Source organism: Chinchilla lanigera, unplaced genomic scaffold, assembly GCF_000276665.1.
Source record: "Chinchilla lanigera isolate Chin_1 unplaced genomic scaffold, ChiLan1.0 scaffold00053, whole genome shotgun sequence".
Taxonomy (NCBI): Eukaryota; Metazoa; Chordata; class Mammalia; order Rodentia; family Chinchillidae; genus Chinchilla; species Chinchilla lanigera.
Window position 1 is genome coordinate 9,861,632 of NW_004955454.1, and position 23,004 is coordinate 9,884,635.

General features: G+C 35.7%; 1 protein-coding gene across 3 annotated transcripts in view; it reads left to right on the forward strand.

Annotated features, from left to right (window-relative positions):
- Nucleotides 1-23,004, forward strand: part of Sntg1 (syntrophin, gamma 1) — a 741,266-nt gene that overhangs the window by 163,023 nt on the left and 555,239 nt on the right. For 2 of the 3 annotated variants that reach the window (XM_005396048.2, XM_005396049.2), the window contains exon 2: nucleotides 10,195-10,314. The exons of the other annotated variant lie outside the window; for it this stretch is intronic. The gene's annotated coding sequence lies outside the window, so the exon portion shown is untranslated. The remainder of the gene's footprint in view (nucleotides 1-10,194; nucleotides 10,315-23,004) is intronic. 3 annotated transcript variants of the gene reach the window in all.

A 23,004-nucleotide genomic window follows, 5' to 3' on the forward strand; every position in this document is an offset into this window, starting at 1 on the left:
TCTCTCTCTCTCTCTCTCTCTCTCTCTCTCTCTCTCTCTCTCTCTCTCTGTCTCTCTCTCTCTCTCCCTCCCTCTCTCTCTCTTGCTTTCTGTCTTTCTTATTGTTTATTGTTTGCTTGTACCTTTTTAAAATCTGGCTTTTTATGGGTAGCTACTGTTCTTGGAAATCCCTGGGTTCTGTTAAGAGTGGTCAAGGCGTATGTTCAAATACCTTGAGCCAGAAAGTTTTCTGCTTTTTGCTCATGAAGCTATGTGGCTTGGGCAAAGTTTGAAATGTTTGATCCAATCAAAGCCTCACTGGATTTATCTTCCAATGACATTATCATGCTTCCTCAGAACATGCTCTTAGGATTTCTTTATGGAATTTTTTGGTGTCTCAGATCTTAGAGTCTCTAGGGGGAATGTAGACTGGCCCTCCCATCAAGGATGTGCACACAGTTTATATAGCCCCCTGTAACTCCATGCCTCTATCAACTTCTCTAATTCCCTGTTGAATCTATGCTCCCTGTGCTGTCCAAAATATGCTTCAGTTAGGACTCCACGTCAGCCTATTTGAAATCCTGAATACTCTTTCTGAATGCTGCCAAGATTGTGAACTTAATGAACAAAGTTCCTAATCCAGTGAGCACTTGTCATCAGTCGTTGTATGACTTTTGTTAAATGCCAGAGATCTAAAGAAACTCATTTTGACTATTTGTCCAGTTTTGCCATTTCTTTTTGAAGGAAAGAGTTATCAAACCGCTCATGCCCACATCAAGAACAACATTGTAATATAAATGCTTGTATAAAACTCTAAAGGCGTTTAGACACTCTATTTTCAAAGTCATTACTAAACAACCAAAGTCAGTTTTGACCTTACACACTGGTCCTTGATGATCACAAGGTAAATAAGCAAAACTTTTTAATGAGAGAAAGGTCTGATATTAAGGGGGAACAATGGAAGTGGAACTTGTGCTGGTTTCCTTATGAAAGTACACATTCAGTTTTTATGTTTGTGACTTTATATAAATCAATAAAATCTTTTAGAAACAAATTCTATCCATCAGAGATACCGCATGATACAAGAGCAAGAAGCTATTAAGTGGTTCTTCAGGAAATCCCAAGAGTCTATGTTAAGTAGTATCCATGGAGGAACTTAAATAAAAGCTATTTTATTCCTTTTTAAATAAATGTTTTCTACTCTTAAAATTATATGCGAATCTTTAACACACTTAAAATATCTTACAGATGTGTGCATATCAAGACAAATAATCCATAGAACATTTCTCTTTTTCTCCCTTCCTCCCTCCTTCCCTCCCCTCTCCCTTCCTTGCTTTCTGCTGAGGACTGAGTCAGAGTTCTGTACGTAACAATCATGTTTTCTACTACTGAGCTACATCCTCGATATTTTCTTTTCTCTCTTTTATTTTTTCTTCATATTTTGACATGGGGAATCATTGTGTTAGCGGGGCTGGCCTCCATCTGCTAGACTTGAGGGTTCCCTTGCCCCGGCTCTTGAGTGTCTGAGACTACACATACACATTGCCATGCCTGGCTGATTCCTTGATAGAAAACCTTGTCAGTCAATCAATAACTCAGTAGTCACATCTTTACCTTCTTTTTAAATCTAAAAATTCACAGGGCTGATTTTCTGCTTCTTTCTTTCCTTCCCTCTATACTATATATTGAATACCAGAAGATACTGATCACTGCCATAGAAACAGGTACCTAATGCTTGGTAACACAAGCAAAATATTTTTCTCACTTAGATTACCGTATATTTCTCTGAGAAAGCTGGCGGCTGAAGGATTCAAAGATAGGCTGTATGAACAGTATAATATGCATCTCAGCAATAGCATCAAATCCTACATTCCTTTTATTCTATTTGTCTACTTCTCTCCCAATTTAATTCACTGTTCTGCTGGACTCCTCATTGTCACAGTCCCTGCTGCAGTCTGTACTACATGATTCTTCCTTGTGCTCAAGACAAGAAACAAAATTAACCCCTGAGCTCGAGAACATCAGTCGTTCCCTTTCACCTGATTAACGTATCTAGTCATGAACCACCCCAAGGACATTGACCATCTTTGAGAATCCAGTGCACCCAGTGATTCACACAGCTGATCTCATCCATGGCCAGATTTTAGGAATTTGCTACAGAGCATAAAACTCACTGAAGCACATGGCCAACACCAGGCCTATCAAATCAACCTCTGGTCCTGGAATCTTGGCAACACTAAAGTTCTTTGCAGTTTTTATGAGAGCTAAGAAAGACATGGCACATAAGAAATTCAGGATAAAATGTGTAGCCAAGGCTATGGGTGCAAGGGATACAAAGGGACAAAAAATCAATGAGATGTACCCTTTAATGGGTGTTTGTGTACACAGTTGGAAGGATAACATTTATAGAATGACAGCCCATTTTCTGCTTAAACTGTCAGAAAGATATCTGTGTCATTTGTAGAGACAACAAGTATCAAGGAGCGACCCGCTGGGCAGGTAATGTGTACTTGAAGTACCTGAGTTCTTCCAGGGTTTACCCCGCAGTACAGGTAGACAGCAGTCGTGAGAATAAACTAAACGTGTTCAAGAGCAACAAAATCTCTGTATTTTTTACAGAGGTTGTTGAAAATAGGGGCTTAGTGGCCCACAGTGAAAGGAAACACACAAATAGCCATTTTATCAATGCCCATAGGTTATGTCATATTGTTCGAGGCATGAGGGATGAGAGGCAGGTTTATCAAGCAGTAATGGCAACCTTTCAGGCAATCTTCTTATAGTGGAGTAATGGTCTTTTAGGATTGGAAATGGGCAATGTGTTTAGAAGACTCTTTGAACACAGGTACGTTCTGTGGTTAAGAATATTAAGGCAGGATCACTGTTCTTTTCTCTTTTTTTCTTCACAATAAACCCTTCAAGGTCGTGTTGGAGTTAAGAGTACTTTTAGTTGGTGATACTACACTATTATGTGCTGGATAGATCTTGTGAAATAAGAGAAAGATTGTTATCTCTATTTTTTAATTGTCCTCTATGACTGAACTTTTGTCAGTAAGACGTGTGTTAGGAAGACTCAAAAATACCTGGCTCATTTTCAGGTTCTACTTCCATAGATTTAATTTTTCTCTCAGCTGTGATCTGCTGGGGAATTGAGCTTCCCTTGAAAGGGTCAAATGTGCCTTTGATTATAACAAGACAGCTGCTGGAGAACCGCTAACCTTCAATATCTCAAACAGAACATTTTTACAGTTCTAGAGAATCTGAAATTCTTAGTCAAATTGTTTCTTTCTTTGTTTTTGCTATCACACACAAGATCTTGCTTCAGTAATCTCAGCATCTTTATATTATATCAGAAAAGTAGTAAAAATTCCCCCCTTCCTTATTTTTTGCACCACTTCTGTTTTGCTTCTGCAATATTTTAAATGTTTTCAAGGGAAAGAATAATCTGAGGGTAATTCTGTGTAGATTTATGATGTTTATCAAAGTCTAAAGTCAGTATTCTCCTCTGTTGCAAAATATGTGAGGATAGTATTCACTGTTAAACTTTAAATAGAAATTATTAAGCAGACACCAGTGCAAAGCTTTTTATACTTAAAAAAAATTACAAGATGGTCTCAGAGAGAAAACTTCTATAGCATCTTTACCAAACTATGAGATTTTCTTCTTAAATGGCAAATAAAAATTAAACAAGGTATTTTCATGCCATGTGAATTAGATAAACATTTACTTGTTTGCATTGAGCTGCTTCATTTGCATGACTGGTGAATAGTAATTGACGAAAAGTTTAGAAGCAGAAAATCATCATGAAATACATATTTTGAACCATTCAAAATATCATTTATTTCAATTTGTAAATTAAATGAGTGGAAATAGTGTCTCATCTTTGCTCTAAATTTAGCATATCTTTGCACTTCCTATAATGTTCTTACTCAGTTTTCTGACTGATTAAATTCTTACTCAGATTTTAAAAGCCAAGGCAAATGCCACTTCCCTTGGAATGCAGTACCAGTTTACCAGAACTCATCTACTGCTTGCTCCACTGTATAGTGCATCTGACAATATCCTGGCATCTCTACTGTACTTCCCTGGAGGATAAAGACATTTTCTTTTGAATACTGTAAGAGATTTGAGCCAGGCTTTTAATTTTATTGTGCACATTATCCAGGCTGTTTCATTTGTCAGTGATAAAATCCAGTTCTACATTGGTTTAAAGAAGGAAAAATTATTGGTCCCCTAGAATTAGAGGGTAGAATAGTGCTCACCAGAGCCGGAGAGGATGTGGGGGAGGGAAGGGATACAAAGAGACAGAGGATGGTTAACAGGTAGAGAAGGTAGTCGGATCACAGGAATAACTTCATGTACATTAGGAAATGTTGGATTCTTTATTTCATATAAAATAGAACAAAATTTCATAACAAAATAAAAAGATTAAATTTTTTTGGTCAATGTCTTGAATGCTGAGTAACTGTTTGAAGATAACAGTACACAACATATTGACTATTACTATTCTCTCTATTGCTCTATAGCCCAGAGAAATAGCTGTGGTTGAGAATAACTAACTGAATATTTCAAAAATAGCTACTAGAGATGCTTTTGAGTGTTTTCAACATTACAAGAGAAACAATGACATGTCTGAGGTGATAGATAAGCCCAGTACCTTGGTCTGAGCATTCCTGGTTTTATACATTATATCAAAATGTCAAACTGTACCCATAAATATGTATAATTATTATATGTCAATTAAAAACAAAAATATAATTTAAATGAAAATAATTGTACTGATAGTAAATAAACAAGTAAATAGGCCTAACCAAAACAACTTTACTAATACAAAAACAAACAAACCATCAAACAAACTGGCCTAAACAAAAGAGAAACTGTTTGACTTCTAATTTGTATCTCAAGATGTGAGGCCGGTGGCACTTAACTCATCTTCTGTTTAATTTTTGATTGATTGGTTGATTGACTCATTTTCTTGTGATGCTGAAGGTCAACCCCGGGTCCTCCTGTATGCAGAGTCCTCTACCTCTGAGCTACACCTCAGGTTCTGTTAGCTCCTTGTCTACCTACTCACTCTGATGACTTAAAGAGGTAGAACATCTTGGGAACTGCAGTCATTCCCTTTTGTCTGATTAACTTTTCTAGTCATGGACCACCCCAAGGACAATAACTATCTTTGAGACTCCAGTGCACCCACTGATTCACACAGCTGATCGCATCCATGGCCGGATTTGAGGAATTTGGCACAGGGTATAAAACTCACTGAAGCATATGGCCAGTACTGGGCCTATGAAATCAACCCCTGGTCCTGCAATCTTGGCAATTATATGTTTTAAACGTTCAGAAGTTTTAAAGATTTCCAAAGGGTTTTCTGGGCGTTTCTAAAAAGATAGTGAGTATTTAACTTTTAAAAATCTTAAAATCAGTAGACACCTCCATTAAATTAAAATTCTTTGAGCAAGAGAGGATGCACTTGGTACCAATCAACAATGTCCATGAAGTTCTTTACACTTTTCATGAGAGCTAAGAGAGACACAGCACACAGGAGAATGAAGAGAGAAGCTGGAATTCTCAGAGTGAGAAAAGAAGTGCCAATACTTCATGCTGAAATCAAAAGCCCAGGTCAAAGTCTTCCTCTTTAAGTGATTAGCAAGGACAGGTAAAGATAATGAACTGAATGTAGCTTATGCTCTAACTTTAGAACCTGGAGTTCCTTTCCTCCAAAGTGAAAATGAAGGAGACTTCTGAAGATTTGTGAGAAACCAGAAAAACCCAGAGTTGACAAGAGAGGAGATGAGGACAGTGTCAGCAACCAAAAATCATGAAGGAGAGCCATTGTGTACCTGTACACATCGGACTGCTAAGAAACTCAAGCACAGTCATGACAGGACATGATTTTAGGGTACTTCATGAGGGGAAGGTAATGCCAGAATAGCAACATAGCTTTCCTAATCCTAAGGCTGTACACAGGGTTCTTCTTAATATAATGATTTTGAGACTTATTTAGAAAGGATCGCTTTAAAAATGCTCAGAGCTACTAAAGAGAGGAAAAATCCTAAGACCAATGTTATTGGGCCAAGTATTTTTCCAGAATACATTGAAATTTTCTGTGAATGAGAATATAAACAGAGGCATCGATAATCAAGAATTTATAATAAAAATATATCTTCCTTTGTAATTTGGAGCTAGATAACAATACATTATATACTTTTCTTCTTTTTGTTGTATACATTGGCGACATACAAAATGATACACATATGCTTAGTGAGACAATTACCAGTCAAACTTCCACGGCCATGTCCTCACCCAGTTAAACCACTTCCTTTTATATTTTTGTGGGAGCAAAACAACCCGAACTTCATTTAGATGCTAGGCTTGTTCTATTGCAGACTCTCAAAATCAGTTACTTGAACTTCTCCTGGTGGATAAATACGATTTAAAGAATTCCTTGTACCTGTTCATAGCTTTTTTTCTTTTCCTCTCGTCTTTCTTTCTTTTTCTTTTCCTGCTTGTGTGTTTGTGTATGTGTGTTGGAGAGGCACTGAGCTCCACTTTTCACACATTTCCAGTACACAGTGCATAGTGCAGTGTACTATTATATGCAGACTACAGTCGTTATGCTCTGTATTTGATCTAAAGACTTCCTGAGCCTAAATAAGTGAAACTTTGAGTCCTTAGAGCAACAACTCTCCCCTTTCCCCACCTTCCCATCCCTGGTAAAGATTATTCAATTATTCTGTTTCTAGGTGTTACACTTCTGTAGATTTCATATGTAAGTGAGAGCATTGCAGTAATTGTGTCTGGATTGCTTCACTTTGCCTGTCTGCCAGTTGTCATAAATGGCAGAATCTCCTTTCTTGTGAAAGATGATTAAGATTTCTCTGTGTGTATCTACATGTGCACACCACAATTATATTTTCCCAAAATATGTGACCCTTAGTGTAATATTTCTATCCTCCATGAACATACCCCGGCTGATAGCACCCCTTAATAATGGTTGAAGGAAAGAAAAATTATTGACAACCCTCAGTCCATTAGCATGATAACAAATTTTTAAAAATCAGAATTGTTTCTGTTGTGTTTCTTTCAGATAGAGAAAAAAAGATGTGTTATAAGGAATAGAAATCTGTAACCATCTCATTATATTATTAACCAAAATGCAAGGATCAATTTGAGTGAATAGACATTATGACAGGACCTCATTATGATGAGACTTAAGTAGCAATGACAAACAAAAAATCATCTAGGGACTCCTAGTCAAAACACCAAAACAAACAAACAAGAAAACCAAATAACTTCTGTTTCCTTTATCCAGTCTAAGAAAAATATCACTACACATTTATTTGTCATTGTGGCAATCAACAAAATTACAGTGAATAAATGTGTAACGCTGAACTTTCTGTGGCAGAGATCCTGCCACCTGGCTCACCTCTCTGGCCCAGGCCTGGGACAGAGCACGTTCCTCCTGAGTTGCGATGAATCACTGTCAAATCAGAGACACAAAGACCTAAAACAACAGGCTTACTCCAATTCATGAGCACGAGTATGTTAGAAACAACCTAAATTTTTAAGGTTTTGAGGCTTTTTGCATCCTTGGAACTATGTCTCAGACTTCTTCCTTGATTGACTAATTATATACGGCCCACCTGCAGGGTTCTGGATTCTGCTACTGTGTTTGTCCCAAAGCTACATTTCCTGTGGGTTACTCCCAGCCATTGACTGAATATGGCGGAGAAAGTGGCAGGTCAACTCACGTCTGGAGAACGAGGCATTTATCTCACAGTCAGCTTGGCTTGAGGCTGCCTGAACTGCCTGAAGAACCGCTTCGCTGCATCTGGCTGTTGTGGAGGCCTCAAGCCGTCCTCCCTCTTTCTGGGCAAACAGTCAGCTTTGCACCACGGACTGAATGTCTTGGAGACTTCCTCAGCTTCCTCTTTGTTTTCTTTCACAGATATTTTCCTAATAAATTTCTTGTATACTGGATTCCACCTCAGCATTTACTTTTCAGAGAGGAATAACATAATCGTGTTAGAAAATCAAATGATTTTAATAGTATTTGATAGACTAGGGTGTGCTAGATTCTAGAAACACAAAGATAAGAAATATAATTAATATTCCAATTAAAAGGTTCGCTATGTTGGGGGACAGAGTAATTTGATTCAATAAAACTGCAATCTTTCATGTTGTACAGATGCAACCCAAATGGAAACTGCTGTGTCTAGAGAAGATGCAACGATGTATCTTGTTTTTGGTTTTCATACTGGGAATTGAACTCAGGACCTTGCACTTGCCAGGCAGGAGCTTATGGCCCTGAGCTATATCCCCAACCCATGCATCTTGTTGAAGGATTTAGCGGTTTAATATTAATTGTTGTAATGTGTTATGAAGATAGCCATGAAAAGCTCACATCCTACATAGGCAGCAAATCAACTCGTCCTTAGGGTCACATGGAGGCAGACAGTCCTCATTAATGGTTTCACTGAAGTAGGAGGTTTGCAAATCTCTGCCATCCCTGACACTAATTCACAAACTGTAATGCAAAGACAAGCAACCTGGTACTCTCACTAAAACTTAGTAGGTTTGGGACAAAGTCAAACCATACTTTTTCACTAACACAAAAATGCAATAGCATGATATTCTCCCATTAAAGTGTACAATTCTGTGTGCATGTGTGTGTGTGTGTGTGTGTGTCACGTATTCACATTCCCACAACTCTCCCTGTTACCTAATGTTGAGACATATTCACAAGGCAAGTCATATTTTTAATATCAAGCTGCTAAAGGTCTGAAAGGGTTACCTGTAACTGACAAAACAACAAGAGCTCAGTCTTAAGGACACTGCTGTGAGACCGAATGAAGTACTGACTAAAGTGCCCAATGGATCTGGCTTCATGGTGGGACTAAAATTTCAGCCCTGCTTGAGAATCTTTTCTTCTGAGCCCCACTGAAAGTTAGTTGAATCGAGAAGAGGAAGTTACATGAGAAGGCTGGTGACGTGTGTTCAGAGGAGATAGATTGCATAGAGAAGAAAGGAAAATAGTCTCCTGGATTTTATTGTGTGTGTAGTTCCAGAGATATTATGATATAAAAGAATCTCAACCCTTAAAGAACCTACCAGAAGTTTTGTACAATTGTGGAGGAAAGGGAACGGGTGCTCGGCTCTGATAAAGAAGTTGACTCAGGGCAAACCTTGGGCATCCAAGTTTCGTGTAGGAGCTTGGGATCTGATGTGAATATCATAGAGAGCTGTCACACAAGGCAAAGCCACAAAAAGACATGACTAAATGCCACTGTAGAATGCTCACAAGGCTGGAAAATGAATTTAAAATGTTTAGGTCCATTGGAAGCAGAACAATCAGAAAGATGTTTCATCAATTGAAAGGTAATCTTCAAAATTCCAAATAGTTCATATGCACATAGGTTAAAAGGTAAGATATGAAGATGCATGAACTTTGTGAGGATTCAGATAAAAGATACGGGAAAAATAGAGACTGTAAAAGAAACATAACATGCTAGTTTGGGTAATTTAAGAGAATAATGAATACACTACCTGAGAGGACCAAGAAAAGGGAAAGCTTTCCGCATATATGTTTGATTTTAATTTGTTTATGAGCTTTAAAGGAGTTGAAGTATAAGGAAAGAGATAGCTCGGAAATGCTGATCCCCAAATCTTCTCTAAGGACTTGGACTCATGGGTGGAAGGAGTTGAGATTACAGGAGACAATGACACATAGGAGAAAAACAGCACAAGGCAGCACTAATATTGCAAAAGGGAAACAGAAAAAATGTGTTTGAAGGAGATAAAAAATGAAACATTAGTGGAGTAAGAAAAAAAATCATGGCTGGGAGTGGTTGTAAATGCCTGTAATCCCAGCACTCTGGAAGCTGAGGCAGGAGGATCAATGTGCATTCAAGACCAGCCTGGGCTACAAAGTGAGCTCAAGTTCAGCCTGAACTGCATAGCGAGACCCTGTCTCAAAAAAAAAAAAAAAAAAAAAAAAAAGAAGAAAAAAAATCACGAACTTAGCTGTCAAATTAACTTAGCAAAAGAAAAGTGGAGAGGCACTCCTTGATGTCAAATGCTGCATAAAAATTTAGCGAGGGGAAGACTGAAAGTTTTTGGTGGATATTGTCTTGAGGCAATCATTGTGGAAAGAAAAAAAAAATCAGTTCATGAGTCAGGGAAGAAGTGAAATGCTAATATTTTTGCCTATTCCAGCGTGGTGAATTCTGTGCACCCCTAGAAGCTCTATTTGGATCGAGAAGACAGTTGGGTGTAGTTGTGCTGGTTATTGTTGTATGCTTAATCGTCATGGGACTTTAGCCCTCAGACAAACAGGTATAGTGTTGCTTTATTTTCTTTTATTTCTTTTGTTGTTTTGTGTTGGATGCTCTTAAATAAATGTGAAGAAAAGTTGAACAAAATCTCTGAATGATTTATACTGCAAATCTGATAATTTGAGCAACTTTGTTGAAGATAATGATGTGTATATAACAACCACTGTTAATTCCTAACATTCGGTTTTGAAACCCTCTATCATTTTTGTTGTTTTTGCTTTGTTTTGAATTGTCTAGTTGTTGGTATTTTTTTATCATGTTTAAAATAAAAAAAAAAATGGGCGCTGGGGATTTAGCTCAGCGGCAAAGCGCCTGCCTGGCAAGCGCAAGGTCGTGAGTTCAGTTCCCGGCACCGGAGAAAAACCAGAAAAATAAATAAATAAATAAAAATTTTAAAAAATGCCTTCTTTATTTAGGGATCAGTTTTACTTAAGTGAGGCTATTTTTCAAATTCTGCAAAATGAGTGTGACCAGTTTCAGGCATTTGTGATGATCGTACAAAGATACATACTGTGTAAGTTACTTTAAAATATAAAACTTAACATAGCATTGTAAATTATTTTCCTAGTGCCTATTACCAAAATCTAAAAAATAATTTCTAGACAATGGAAATATTTTTAAGGACCAAAGGAAAGGCCCTAGTCAAGTCTGAGTAAAACTGATAATTTACTGCAATCTATCTTACTATTTTTATTTTTTATTTTAAAGAGAATAAAAGGTAAACAATGAAACAGATTAGTAGGACAGTTGCAATAGTTTATACACGGCATATTGCGTCTTCCGAGAGGGGGAAAGGGAAAGTAAAAAATGGAAAAAGAAAAAAATATATGTATAACAAGATAGTTAAGATAATTTTACAGCTAGATTCTCTTAGTTCCTTGAAAAGAATGTTTGTGCTAATATTGTTTAGATGAGATTTCATGCCTATGTCTTGTGCTCTGCTGAACTATTTTACTATGTTTAATCTCCACACTGAAGGACAAGTTAGCTACAGTGACTCTCCAAGGTCAGACAGCTAGGTTCTGCCAGAGCCCAAACAAGGATTCAGTTTTCTCTCATTGCTAGTATCCATTTCCATCAGCAGCACTTCCCAACAATATTGAATTTGAGTGTTAAATAGCACAGAAAACATAACATAATATAATTGTGAATAGTTTCATCATAATTTCAAAATTATAATTATAACGAATTTTTCTGAGAGTTTCCCTCTGGAAAGCACTGAGCTTCTGGAAAATGAGAAGAAATTCGTAGGTTAGAGTGGAGGGATTTATCATTGTAGTTAATGAGACCAGAATGATTCCAGCCTTGAAATAAATAAAGACTTTACCTGAGTTTCCAACATCCTTGTTATAATGTTACTAAAAATGAAATTTCAATGTGTTTCAAATTAATGGAGAGTTTGTATTTGTCTACTCTAAAAAGTCATAAAATATGCCCAGAAAGGTAGCAAGACATGCTACCATACTCATGGAAAAAAACAATAAAACATATATCTTAAAATAGTAACTTTTTCTGAAAAAGTAGACCCGTATAAGTTCGGTTTTGTTTTTAGAACAAAACACAATGGAAATTTGATGAGATGACGCACAAAAGCTCTGAATGAGTCACATTGCTTTTTCCCCAGGCCTAAATTCGTATTGAAAGTAGCCATTCAACTTGAGAATTGCGCTTATGTTCTTATTTTCTAAAAAGAACCCAGACACTACATTTATACTGTCCTTCTCTAAAGCACACACACACACACACACACACACATGTGCGCACACACACACACACACACACACACAGAGTACAACTAGAAACCAATATTCCTGGTTAATTGAGGTCATAGCTTAAAGGGAGAATATTTAAAAATAAAATACCCCTCAGATATATTAATTAACACAAAACTATAATTCTGTTTATTTGTTAATCTTTTGAAGTAAGGCCAAGCCATTTTTAAGAGATTGCTGATAAGAATCACATCTCTCTCTCTTTCTCTGCTTGCAGAAATGTACATAGTTTTCATCTTCTAAGCAATATTTCTTATTTTTAGGGTTTTATAAAAAGTGTTCTACTTAGGTCTTTGTAAAGCAACTGGAGTGCAGAATTCTTTTTATATTTTTACAAGTTTCTCAAAGTTCTAAGGTTGTCTTATTTGAATTTTAAAAACCCTCATGCTTATAGGTTTTTCAAACACTCATACGTTATAGGGACCCAATTCTATACAACGGCATAGTTATTTAAACAAATTACATACATTTAGAAATACTATTTTGTATAATCACAATAACAAGTTTGCAGACATAAATAGATTTTCAGACAAATAGCTACCTCTATGCAAAAGTTTTATGATGGACAGCAGAAGTGTATAAAATTGTGAAGCCTGAGGACAGTATTCATGCTGGGCGCTAAATGCACTTCCTGATACAAATAAGACAATTTTAGAAATTGAATTTTTGCTCTCTATGTAATGCATGTCCATTAAATTAAAATTCCTTAAATGCTCTATTTCCATCTTCTATCTTTACCATTTAAGACGCTCTTAAGACTATCATTAGTCACCAAAATAAAGTGATTTGCCCAAACTAGTGGGCACGGTGACCCTCCTCCCAACACCCTTTATCATAGGCTGGATGGGATATGAGTAGTACATATAACGGAGAGAGTCTCAGACAAAGATGTGATTTAAGGGTTCATTTCAACAATGTAAATTATTGCTAAATACTTTTCATTAGTTATATTTAACAACTATACAATGAATGTAGTCACTATATTTAAGGATTAGAAGCAAATTTATCTAAAATTATGCTAAAGATTAAAAGAAAATAAACTTAAGAATCATGGTCATAATTAGAAAATAGCACTAAGATTTGCAAGAATCTAATGAGAATATATATGTAAAGTACTGAGTATTACCATCTCATACACAATTTCTATTTATAAATACTAGTTCCCTTGCATTTGTCATGAACAATTCCAAAAGTCATAGTTCACACACATCAGTGTCTACTCCATTGATCACATCCACGCTGCCTTGGGTTCTATGCTCAGTGTTTCCAATAAGTGAGATTCCTGCTTACGACAAGGTAGACTCTGACTTGCTCACACAGTTCCACCCTGCATAGTTTCTTGTCTTCAAACACTTGGGTCAAGGCCGGGGATAGAGCTCAGCGGCCCAGTGCTTGCCTGGCAAATACAAAGTCTTGAGATCAATTCCTGGCACCAAAAAAATCCATTTCTAAATACTTGGGCAAACATTGTTTCCTCAGAAAAAAAATAGAGATCTGTTCAAGAGACATTAAAATAAAATAGATTATTTTCAAAATTTTGTAAACAATAGCAGCAAACAAATATATAGGGCACTGTTATTATTTGAATTGACATGCTGAGCAAAATCAAGCTCCTTGTAGAGGAATAAAAAGATGCTAGGAAATATAGTACAGGTTATATTATATTTTAAAAGGCAGGTCAAAGGATTTTGCAGAAAAAAATTATGAATATTTGCTCTTCTTGACAATAATTTCATGTGGGACTTGGGATTGAATTTGATGTTTTGTTAAAGGACAATACTGAGGGCAAAGGTGATAGAAAATATGGTATAAAGATGATATCTTACAAAAACCAAGATATACTTTACAACAAAAAGTTTATGAAGGGAAAAGCCCAACAAAATTCAGGCTAAGGTTTGCTGCTAAATAAAATAACAAAATATGAGTTGGTAGTTTCTTTTGTTATTTTCTAGAATTGAAAAATAGTTTTTATGATTTTCTTCCACTTAGGAAATCTTCACTGAAAACCTGCTTTGTGACAGACACTTCACCATCTTATTTCTTAATTGCTGCTACAGCTACTACTGTACATTACTCACAGAAATTCACACTAACACAACCTTGGTTACTTTTGGCTCCTGGACAGACGAGTCTTAATATTTGGCAAGTGTCAGAAGCCCACATCTGCAGCAGTCTCAGAATTGGTTCCGTGCATGTGCATGGTAGTCCAGGGTGGAGGAAGGTGTGATCACCTTTAGAAAACCTCGTGACAGTTTAAAAATGACTGCTGAAGGCCTGGTGTAGTGGCGCATGCCTGTAATCCCAGCCCTTGGGAGGCTGAGGCAGGAGGATCATTGCAAGGTCAAGACAAGCCTGGGCTACAAAGTGAGCTCAAGGCCAGCCTGAACTGCATAGTAAGACCCTGTCTCAGAAAGGCAAAAAAAAAAAAAGACTGCTGGAAATTGGTTTTTAATAAGAAAATTGCATTGAAAAATATTATCTGACAATTAGACCTTGTAGAATCTGATTCACTGATACATGGAAGAGAATGTTAAGCACACTTATAATCTTGAAGGACATTATTAAAAATTATAGATTAAGAAAAGGAGGGGGACCCTCCTCTAACTTCTGGGTGTATCTCTGTAAGAGACCAGATGTTTATATTGACATCAGAACCATTGCACACTCCTGGGTGGAGGGTAAACGTACTCCACCCCTGCAGTGCTTATTCCTAGATGTTTTTTGGGGGGAGTTGCTGGTTGTCATTTTTATTTTAAATATAGAAGAATGAAATTATGTTAACAAACACACATTCATTTACAAAATAACACAAAAATAATACAAGCAATACAGAATTTCAGACAAGGTGATAGGAAATTAACAGGTTATTGTGTTACATACTGATATCAAATTGGTTACTCAGATAAACAAATAGAGGCATGTGAGATTGATCAAACAATTAAACATTAGCTATTCCTTTCAATAAAGCAATGAAATCAATAGTACAAATATGTTAGCTATGCTGTGTACACATATATCCATATTTTTCCCTTCTTTCTTGCTTGTCTCTTTTCCCTCATCCTGGTTCTCTCCTTTTGAGCAGTTTCCTTTCCTTTCACTACATCTATTTTAACTCCTAGATTTTATACACTCATTCAGATTATTACACTAGTGAGACAATACAGTGTTTACACATGTGGGTCTTATTTATTTCACTTATGAGTATGGTCTCTCATTCTGTCCATTTACCTGTAAAAGCCTCCAGTTTATCTTTCTTTATAGCTGAGTAATACTCCATTGTATAAAAATACCACATCTTTTTTATCCATTCCTCAGATGGGCATTTGGGTTGCCTCCATGATTTAGCTATTACAAATTGTGCTGCTCTAAACATGGGTGCACATATACCACTGTGATATGATATTCTTAGATTTATGAGAAACCTCTACACTATTTTTTCTTAGTGCTTGTACTAGTTTACATTCTCACCAATAGCATGTAAATGTTCTTTACTTTGTCTAAAACCTCACGAACATTTGTTAGTTTTTGTTAATGTTTTTGTTTTCCTGTGTAGTTTTGATTTACATTTCCATTACATTTACATTTCCTCTGTGTAGTTTTGATTTACATTTCCTTGAATGCTAAAGATACTGAGCATTTTTTCATAAATTGATTGGCCAGTTGTATTTGATCTTTTAAGAAATGTCCTAAGCTGACACAATATCCGCTTACAAGTTTCAGAAATCATGAGTTTTAATGTCTTGTAGCATATGTCATTACCAAAAGCCTGACAGAAGTAAGACTCAAGATCTTCTATGGGAGGGATAAAACATGCAGATGCCATTTTAGATATGATTGCTAAACCTACAGGTTTCAAATTAAATTCATATATATATATATATATATATATATATATATGATTCTGAATCTTAATAATAGAGACTCTATGATTTCTTAAATTAGTAAGCAGTTGAGATGTCTCATCCAACCCAAGTCAGGGGCAAGTGTCACAATCATCAACATGAGTTCTCTTCTCCCAGAGCTACAGTCTGATAGCAACAGTTATCTTGGTGGTGCCCTACTTATGATTACCTTGTAGCCCAGGTGAATGTTCTCTGTGATCTCAAACACACCACTTTTCTTTCACCTGTCAACCTCTCCCACGCTGAATTCTCTCCACCTCCTAAAGCCACACCAGCCTGGAAGGGCTGGGGGTTAAAATGTGGAACAGACCTCCCTCGTGAAGATGGAACTTCTTGTCCATTAAACCTAGGACCAACCCATTTCGTTTTGTTGTTTTAGAAAGATAGTAGATATTTCAACCACATATGCCTTGTTATTACTACTGAAGAACTGCAGTATAGTGCCAAAAGAACCATAGACAATGCTCAAATGACAGGGTAAGACTGTGTTCCGATACCACTTCATTTGTAATTAGTATCCAATGGCTGAATTTCGCCAAGGGTAATGTTTTCAATTTCAAGTCATAAAACTGCAGAACACTTAGTTAAAGGAAAATTTAAATGAATGACATTGAAGTTTCCAAGTACAAGTATGTCCTAAACATTCATTTGAGGTTCACATACAAGTCAAGTATTAGTGTGTATCTTGGATTTCAGTTGTCAGCCAGATCTGTAATTTGTATTTTAGTAACTTTTTTCTGCTTCTTTTTTGCGTGAGATAAAATTATGTACACTATTCTTTGTCTTTGAACCTCTTAGTCTTCTGGGAAAGGAAATAAGAAATCCCTCAAATAAGGCTAGCTGCTTAATTAAACCTCATAGAGTTGTCTTACTAATTATATAAAAGCAAAATATTTTCCTCAAAGATATGGAGACCCCTTAATAACTTTCTTGAAAGTCTTATGTACTCTCAAAAGCAAAAATTGAGTCACCTAGGCTAACAATTATACATATACATAAAAGGGAAATAGGGCAGACTGTCTAAATCCAAGGTTGTGCCAGTAATTATAAGGAATACAAACAATACCTAGAAAAGTATAAATGCGGATGTTAAAATTCCCTTAATCTTTCATTCCAACCTGACATTCTAACCTGTGCTTTTAGACAGATGTTTAGGTAGGAATTCAGGATTTTTCTGGATTCCTTAAAGAACCGTGTCTATTATTGACAACACCAAGCCAATGAATGCATGAAAGCATTGATGTTTTATCTTCTCCTGTATTAATCTCCCTCACATTGCTTCCTGGGATCACATACTAAGGAAACTATTTGACCGCTGTACTATGGAAAATTTCACTCCCTAAAGTCCATACATTGAAGTTCTAACCCTCTATGTGACTAAATTTGGGGATAGGAAGGTTCAGAATGTAATTAAGATAAACAAGTTTATAAGGGTGGGAACCCAATCTACTACAAACAGTATTTGTGTAAGAGATAGAGAACTTGTTTTCTGTCTCTCTGTCTCCATATTTTAACCTACAAGAGAGAACCATATAATATCACAATGAAGGCCAAAGGCCAGAGAAGAAGAAGATAGCCTTCATCAGAAACAGACTTGATGGTATTCTGATCATTGATTCCCAGACTTCAAAACTGTGAGATAATTAATTTGGGTTTTTAAAGCCAGCTAGTCATGGTATTTTGTTATTAAGAGCACAAGGGGTGTAAACATCAATCCCAGGAAAATTTTAATAAAGAAGAAAGGACAACCACAAGTGAAAGTGCACTGATATTTGCCAAGGCCCAGTAGAAAGTAAATGAAGCAGTCCCAAGCGAAAACCCCGGAAAGTAGAAATTTCAAGTGATAAGCAGGACATCGAAGGTAGCTCTATGATCAAATGATAGTAGTACAAATCAGAGAAGAAAGACAGAAAGAAAGAAGAAAGAGTGGCAGAGAAAAAGAAAGCTATAAAATTATTTTCCAATAGCTAGAATGAAAGAACTCATATATTTTTAAAAAGCTTAAGACAAAACAATATAATCACAGCATAAGTAGCTATGGAAATAAAAAGGAAAGCTGGGTTATTTTAAGAAATTTGCAATTTACCAAATTCTATGGCAAAAGGGTCAGAACACTTCAATGAGGTAATAATACTGGAAAAAAGATCAGACATAAAAGAGAAGTTGTAACCTTCGAAGAACCCATGATTAATCACTATCCAATGAATTTGAGATCATAGGAAAGGTAGTTGTTATATATTTCATAGTAGGTATTACTAACATATGACTAAAACTAAATTTGACTTAGAAATACAGATGAGATCAATTTAATTGTAATGTTAGCAAATTAAAGCTCAAGTTGTATGAAAAGAAAAGCAAGTAAGTAGGCTTGCTCTACAGGCATATGTAGATGACTCAAGTGTTAGCATAGTAAAATAAAAAATAGTAAGGTTAATATAATTCCACAATCACAAATCCAGTATGTTAGCAGAAAATAAAGTAGTTCACCAGTTGGACCTAAGAATATAAATGTAAGCATATTAATTAAAAATCTACTTAAAATCAAAAGTTATATCAAAATAATTATCCACCATAACTAAATATTTAATTCTAAGCATTCATGGATTGTTGAACTTTACATAATTTATCACAGGGAGGAACGAAATTCACAAATTTACATTTTATAATTTTAAGTAGTATTTTTATTTTTAATTGGCTCTTGCCCAGGCTGGTCCTTGGACTCAAGTATCCCTCTTGCCTCAGCCTCCTGAGTAGCTGTAACTAAGGCGGGCACCATAATGCTTGGCTGGCCAGCTGTTTTAAATACTAATAACTTACATATAGGATGAGAGTAATTACATATTGTAAACAATTTTTAACAGAGCCAATACCGAAAGCATTATATATTAAAACACCCAAGTAGCTATTATAAAATCAATGGAATTCAGAGTATCGTGTTACCTCCAAGAGGTCTAGATTGTTTTGCAGATGATGTGTTAGTAGTCACTGAGGAATGATATATTCAACACTATATTTAATTAGAGATGCAATTTATTATTTTCACTTCATTATTGTTTATCTAGAAAATGAAAGACTCAATTGGAATTATATAGATAATATGACGAGATAGCTACCTAAAGATAAATATTTTAAGACATTTAAATTTTTTCATTAAAAACAATAAAACAAAATATTTCATTCTAAAAAGTGACAAACATGTTGAAACTAATTAAAATGAGGAAGATATTTTTATGATGACCTCTGGTTAAAAAAAAAGTAATGATACAAATGTATACTGAGAAATAAAAATTATCTGTGTGTATTTGTGTTCTTGTGTCTGTGTGTTTTCACGTGTGTGTGTGTGTGTGTGTGTGTGCAGAGAAAGAAAATATTTTCCTAATTCATAGGTTGTTTACTCACTCATTTTTCAGAGTAAAAGTTCTTTAATTTGATGAAGTCTAATTTATAATTTTTTCTTCTCTGGATTGTGATTTTTGTTGTAACCATTAAGAATTCTATCTAGTCTTACATGTCAGATATTTTTCCTATTTTTCTAAAGCTTTTACATTTTTATATTTTATTTATAAGTTCATGACCTGTTAAGAGATAATATTTAGCAAAGGAAGTTTATATAAAACTTGTGTAATTTTTGACTATGGATATTCTGTTGTTTGCAGTGTTTATTGAAAAGCCTCTTTTCCGTTGGAGATAAATTTTGTCCCACCACATAAACGGTCCATCATCCTAGCCCAGTCCTTAGGTCCTGTAAGAGAACTATAACACAGCATAAAACATTAATAAATAGCAGTGAGTTTTTATTTTACTCTTGGAACTATTTTAAGTGATTTTATGTCTTTTTATTCAATAACTTTATGAGCTGTGTAACATTATTCTCTATCACTCTTTAAAAGAAATTATATTATGGGCCAACATTAGTAGATTCTAGTTATTAAATCGGTTAATCTCAGGATATCAGGTTTCAGACTCTATGCTCTGCACTGGCATTTTATTCTGTAAAAATGGCCTTTGCTTGTGGACATGGTGATGCAACCTGTAATCCCAGCACCCGGGAGGCTGAAGAAGGAGAATTACTACAAGTTTAAGATCAGACTGGGGTACAAAGTGAGTTGACAGATAGGCTGAACTGCATAGCAAAACCGTCTCAAAGAGACGAAAGAAAATGGACTTTGCTATGTAATGTCATACTCCTCCAGCCCCCTGGGAAAAGGATTTTACTCCAAAATTACTTTTAGCACAAAATCAGTCTTTTCTGACTTCTCCCAGGCTCTGGCTTTTCTCTACATCCATACTTAGGTCTGATATTTTGGTTATTCTCACTTACCCTTTGATTGAATTTGCTTATAATTCTCAAAGAATCATTGATTAGTGTGACAAAGGACTTTATACCCACACAGAGAGAAATTCAAACCCATTTCTTCCTCAGGCTTTACCCATTTCATTCAAGTTCAAAAACTTACAAGAGTTTTAAATATACACACACGATGCATACACATAGCAAGCGTATTGGATGCTTGCCTATGTGAAGTTTTCTATTTTTGAATTATAGTTTATCCTTTTCTCTTGTTAGTTGTTAGGGTGTTGCATGCCAGAAATCTTTTATTTTAAACCCACTTCACATGAGCATTTTTCAAGAGGTTTACAGTGGTTGCTGCTCTTATTTTTGTGTGAGGGTAGAAGCTATATTTCAATAACTTCCCAAGTCTAGAGTATTCATTCTGACAATTTACATTCCATTCGTGAAATAACCTGAAAACTGTGAAAAAATAGAATCACAAACAATTTCAGAATTTTAATAAGTGGAAATGTTTATATTTCACTTACAGAATAGCAGAGATTCTGAACACTTACAAATTCTTTACGCTTGGGCTCATTTACTCAGCGGAGAATGAGGCATGGAACCTATAGAAGAATGTTACATTGGATAATTTCATCAGCCAGACGCTTATTGTAGAACAGTTTTCATAATACCAAAGCCAACACATTCTAGTCTTCCAGCTTGGAAAACTCTAACCACTAGGCTGAAGGAGAAGTGTCTCCTCTCCTGGCTTCACAACAGCTTCCTTGTATTCAAGTACTTCTTCAGACATTGTTTCCAGAGTGTGCTAGTACAATATGGATTTGTAGTAGCATAAAAATTAACCTAAATACAAGCATATTTTCTCATCACACCTTTGTTATGACATTGTATTCTAGCATATCATGAAATTAGCAGAGTACACTTGTTTCCACCGGATATGACTCTTTAGAATCTCCAGGAAAGGGGCTGGGAATTTAGCTCAGCGGCAAAAGCGCCTGGCTAGCAAGCGCAACGTCGTGAGTTCGGTTCCTGGTACCAGAGAAAAAAACCAAACAAAAACAAAAAAACAAAAACAAAACAAAAAAAAAGAATCTCCAGGAAATTTATGGAAAAATAAAACACAAAGGATGAATGTTTCTCTAAGGCTGTATTAATATATGAGTATATGTTATATTTTTTCCTACTTACCTTATAGAGAACGCAAAATATAAGGGGTTTAACTTGCACTGAGGAAGACAGTAACATTTTAGAGTGATCTAGTAAATAGGTACCCAGGAGGAGGATAAAGTATATATTTACCCACAACTTGTGCCTCTCATGAAAATCCTCTGTTTTACAATTCTGTCTGAAGCCTAGAGTTTATTTTCAAAATAATTTTTCCAAAATGAATCAGAATCAGGAATGTGTTCTTACTAGGTTTGCAGGGAGTACTGAAGTTGGTTGCCGAGATGATGAAGTTGAATTATTCGTTCTCTCTGTTGCTGCTATCACAGCACAAAGCATTTACCATTAACAAAACGGTTTCTGTAACTAAAAGAAGGCAGCATTGCCCCTGTTAACTTTTACTTTCTGTTTTGATATCCAGGTTGAGATCAATTGTTTTTATTTTTCTTCCACACCTGATAAGTACTCGTTAGATGTGTAACTACCCAGGTGAGGAGTTCCCAACATACATTATCTTGGTAAGAGCTGGTGAACATCAGCACTAGAGAAGGAAAAGACCCTGACTACAGGCCAAGCTTTTAGTTTGACTCCCACAGAAAGCACCTACTTGCTTCTCTATTATATTTTTGTTATTGCAAGTCTACACTGTAATTTTTAAAGAGAATAAAAAAACAATAACAAAATAACAACAACATAGACAAAAATGAAACAACACAGAAACAATAAAAATGATACAGGGTTTCTGAGCAACTTTGTTGAAGATAACAATATGTAATATAACAAACGCTTTTAATTCCCATTATTTTGTTTTGCTTCTCTATTTTGTGCATTTGTGATTTAAGAATAATCCCCTATAGAGTTGGGGTTATAGCTCAACAGAAAGTTTCCCTGGCTTGCTGGGAGCCCTAGGTTTAATCCTCAACACACTACCCATATGAAAAAAAAAGGGTTTGCCTGCACACCTATAGGGTGACGATATAAATTGGCCAATATGAGATTTCTTCCTTATTTAGGCATATGAGGTGTTTGACCTCTGGAAAATCCATGATCCAAAGCGTAGAAACCATCCTCCAGCAACTAGGCAAGGCAGTACAGCTCCAAGAAGAGATATTTTATTTTCTTATTGTTCATTACATTTACCATCATTTCTAATATTTCAAGTGAATATTCAGAATATGATAATAACATGAATTAAGGTTTATTGATCACTGTTCTCAGCATTTTAAAGTGCTCTGTGTATACAAGTTCATGTACTTCTTACATTACCTCTCTGAGGTAGATACTATTTGCTCTGTATTGAAGGAAATAGAAATGAAAGGAGTTTCGGCATTTACTCGAGCTCACACAGCTAATGAGATGCTGAGCTATTTATGCCAGGATCTGACTGAAGGACCCTGTTTATGCCTGTTCCTTTGGCCTTGCCAGAACCCCGGAGCACGTGTGAAAACAAAACAAATATATGTCCTCTTTCATGTTCCTTTATAGTTTGCAAAATTAAAATTAATTCTCAAACACCACAGTTTCTAGTTTGTTGGTTTTTTTTTTTTTTTTTTTTT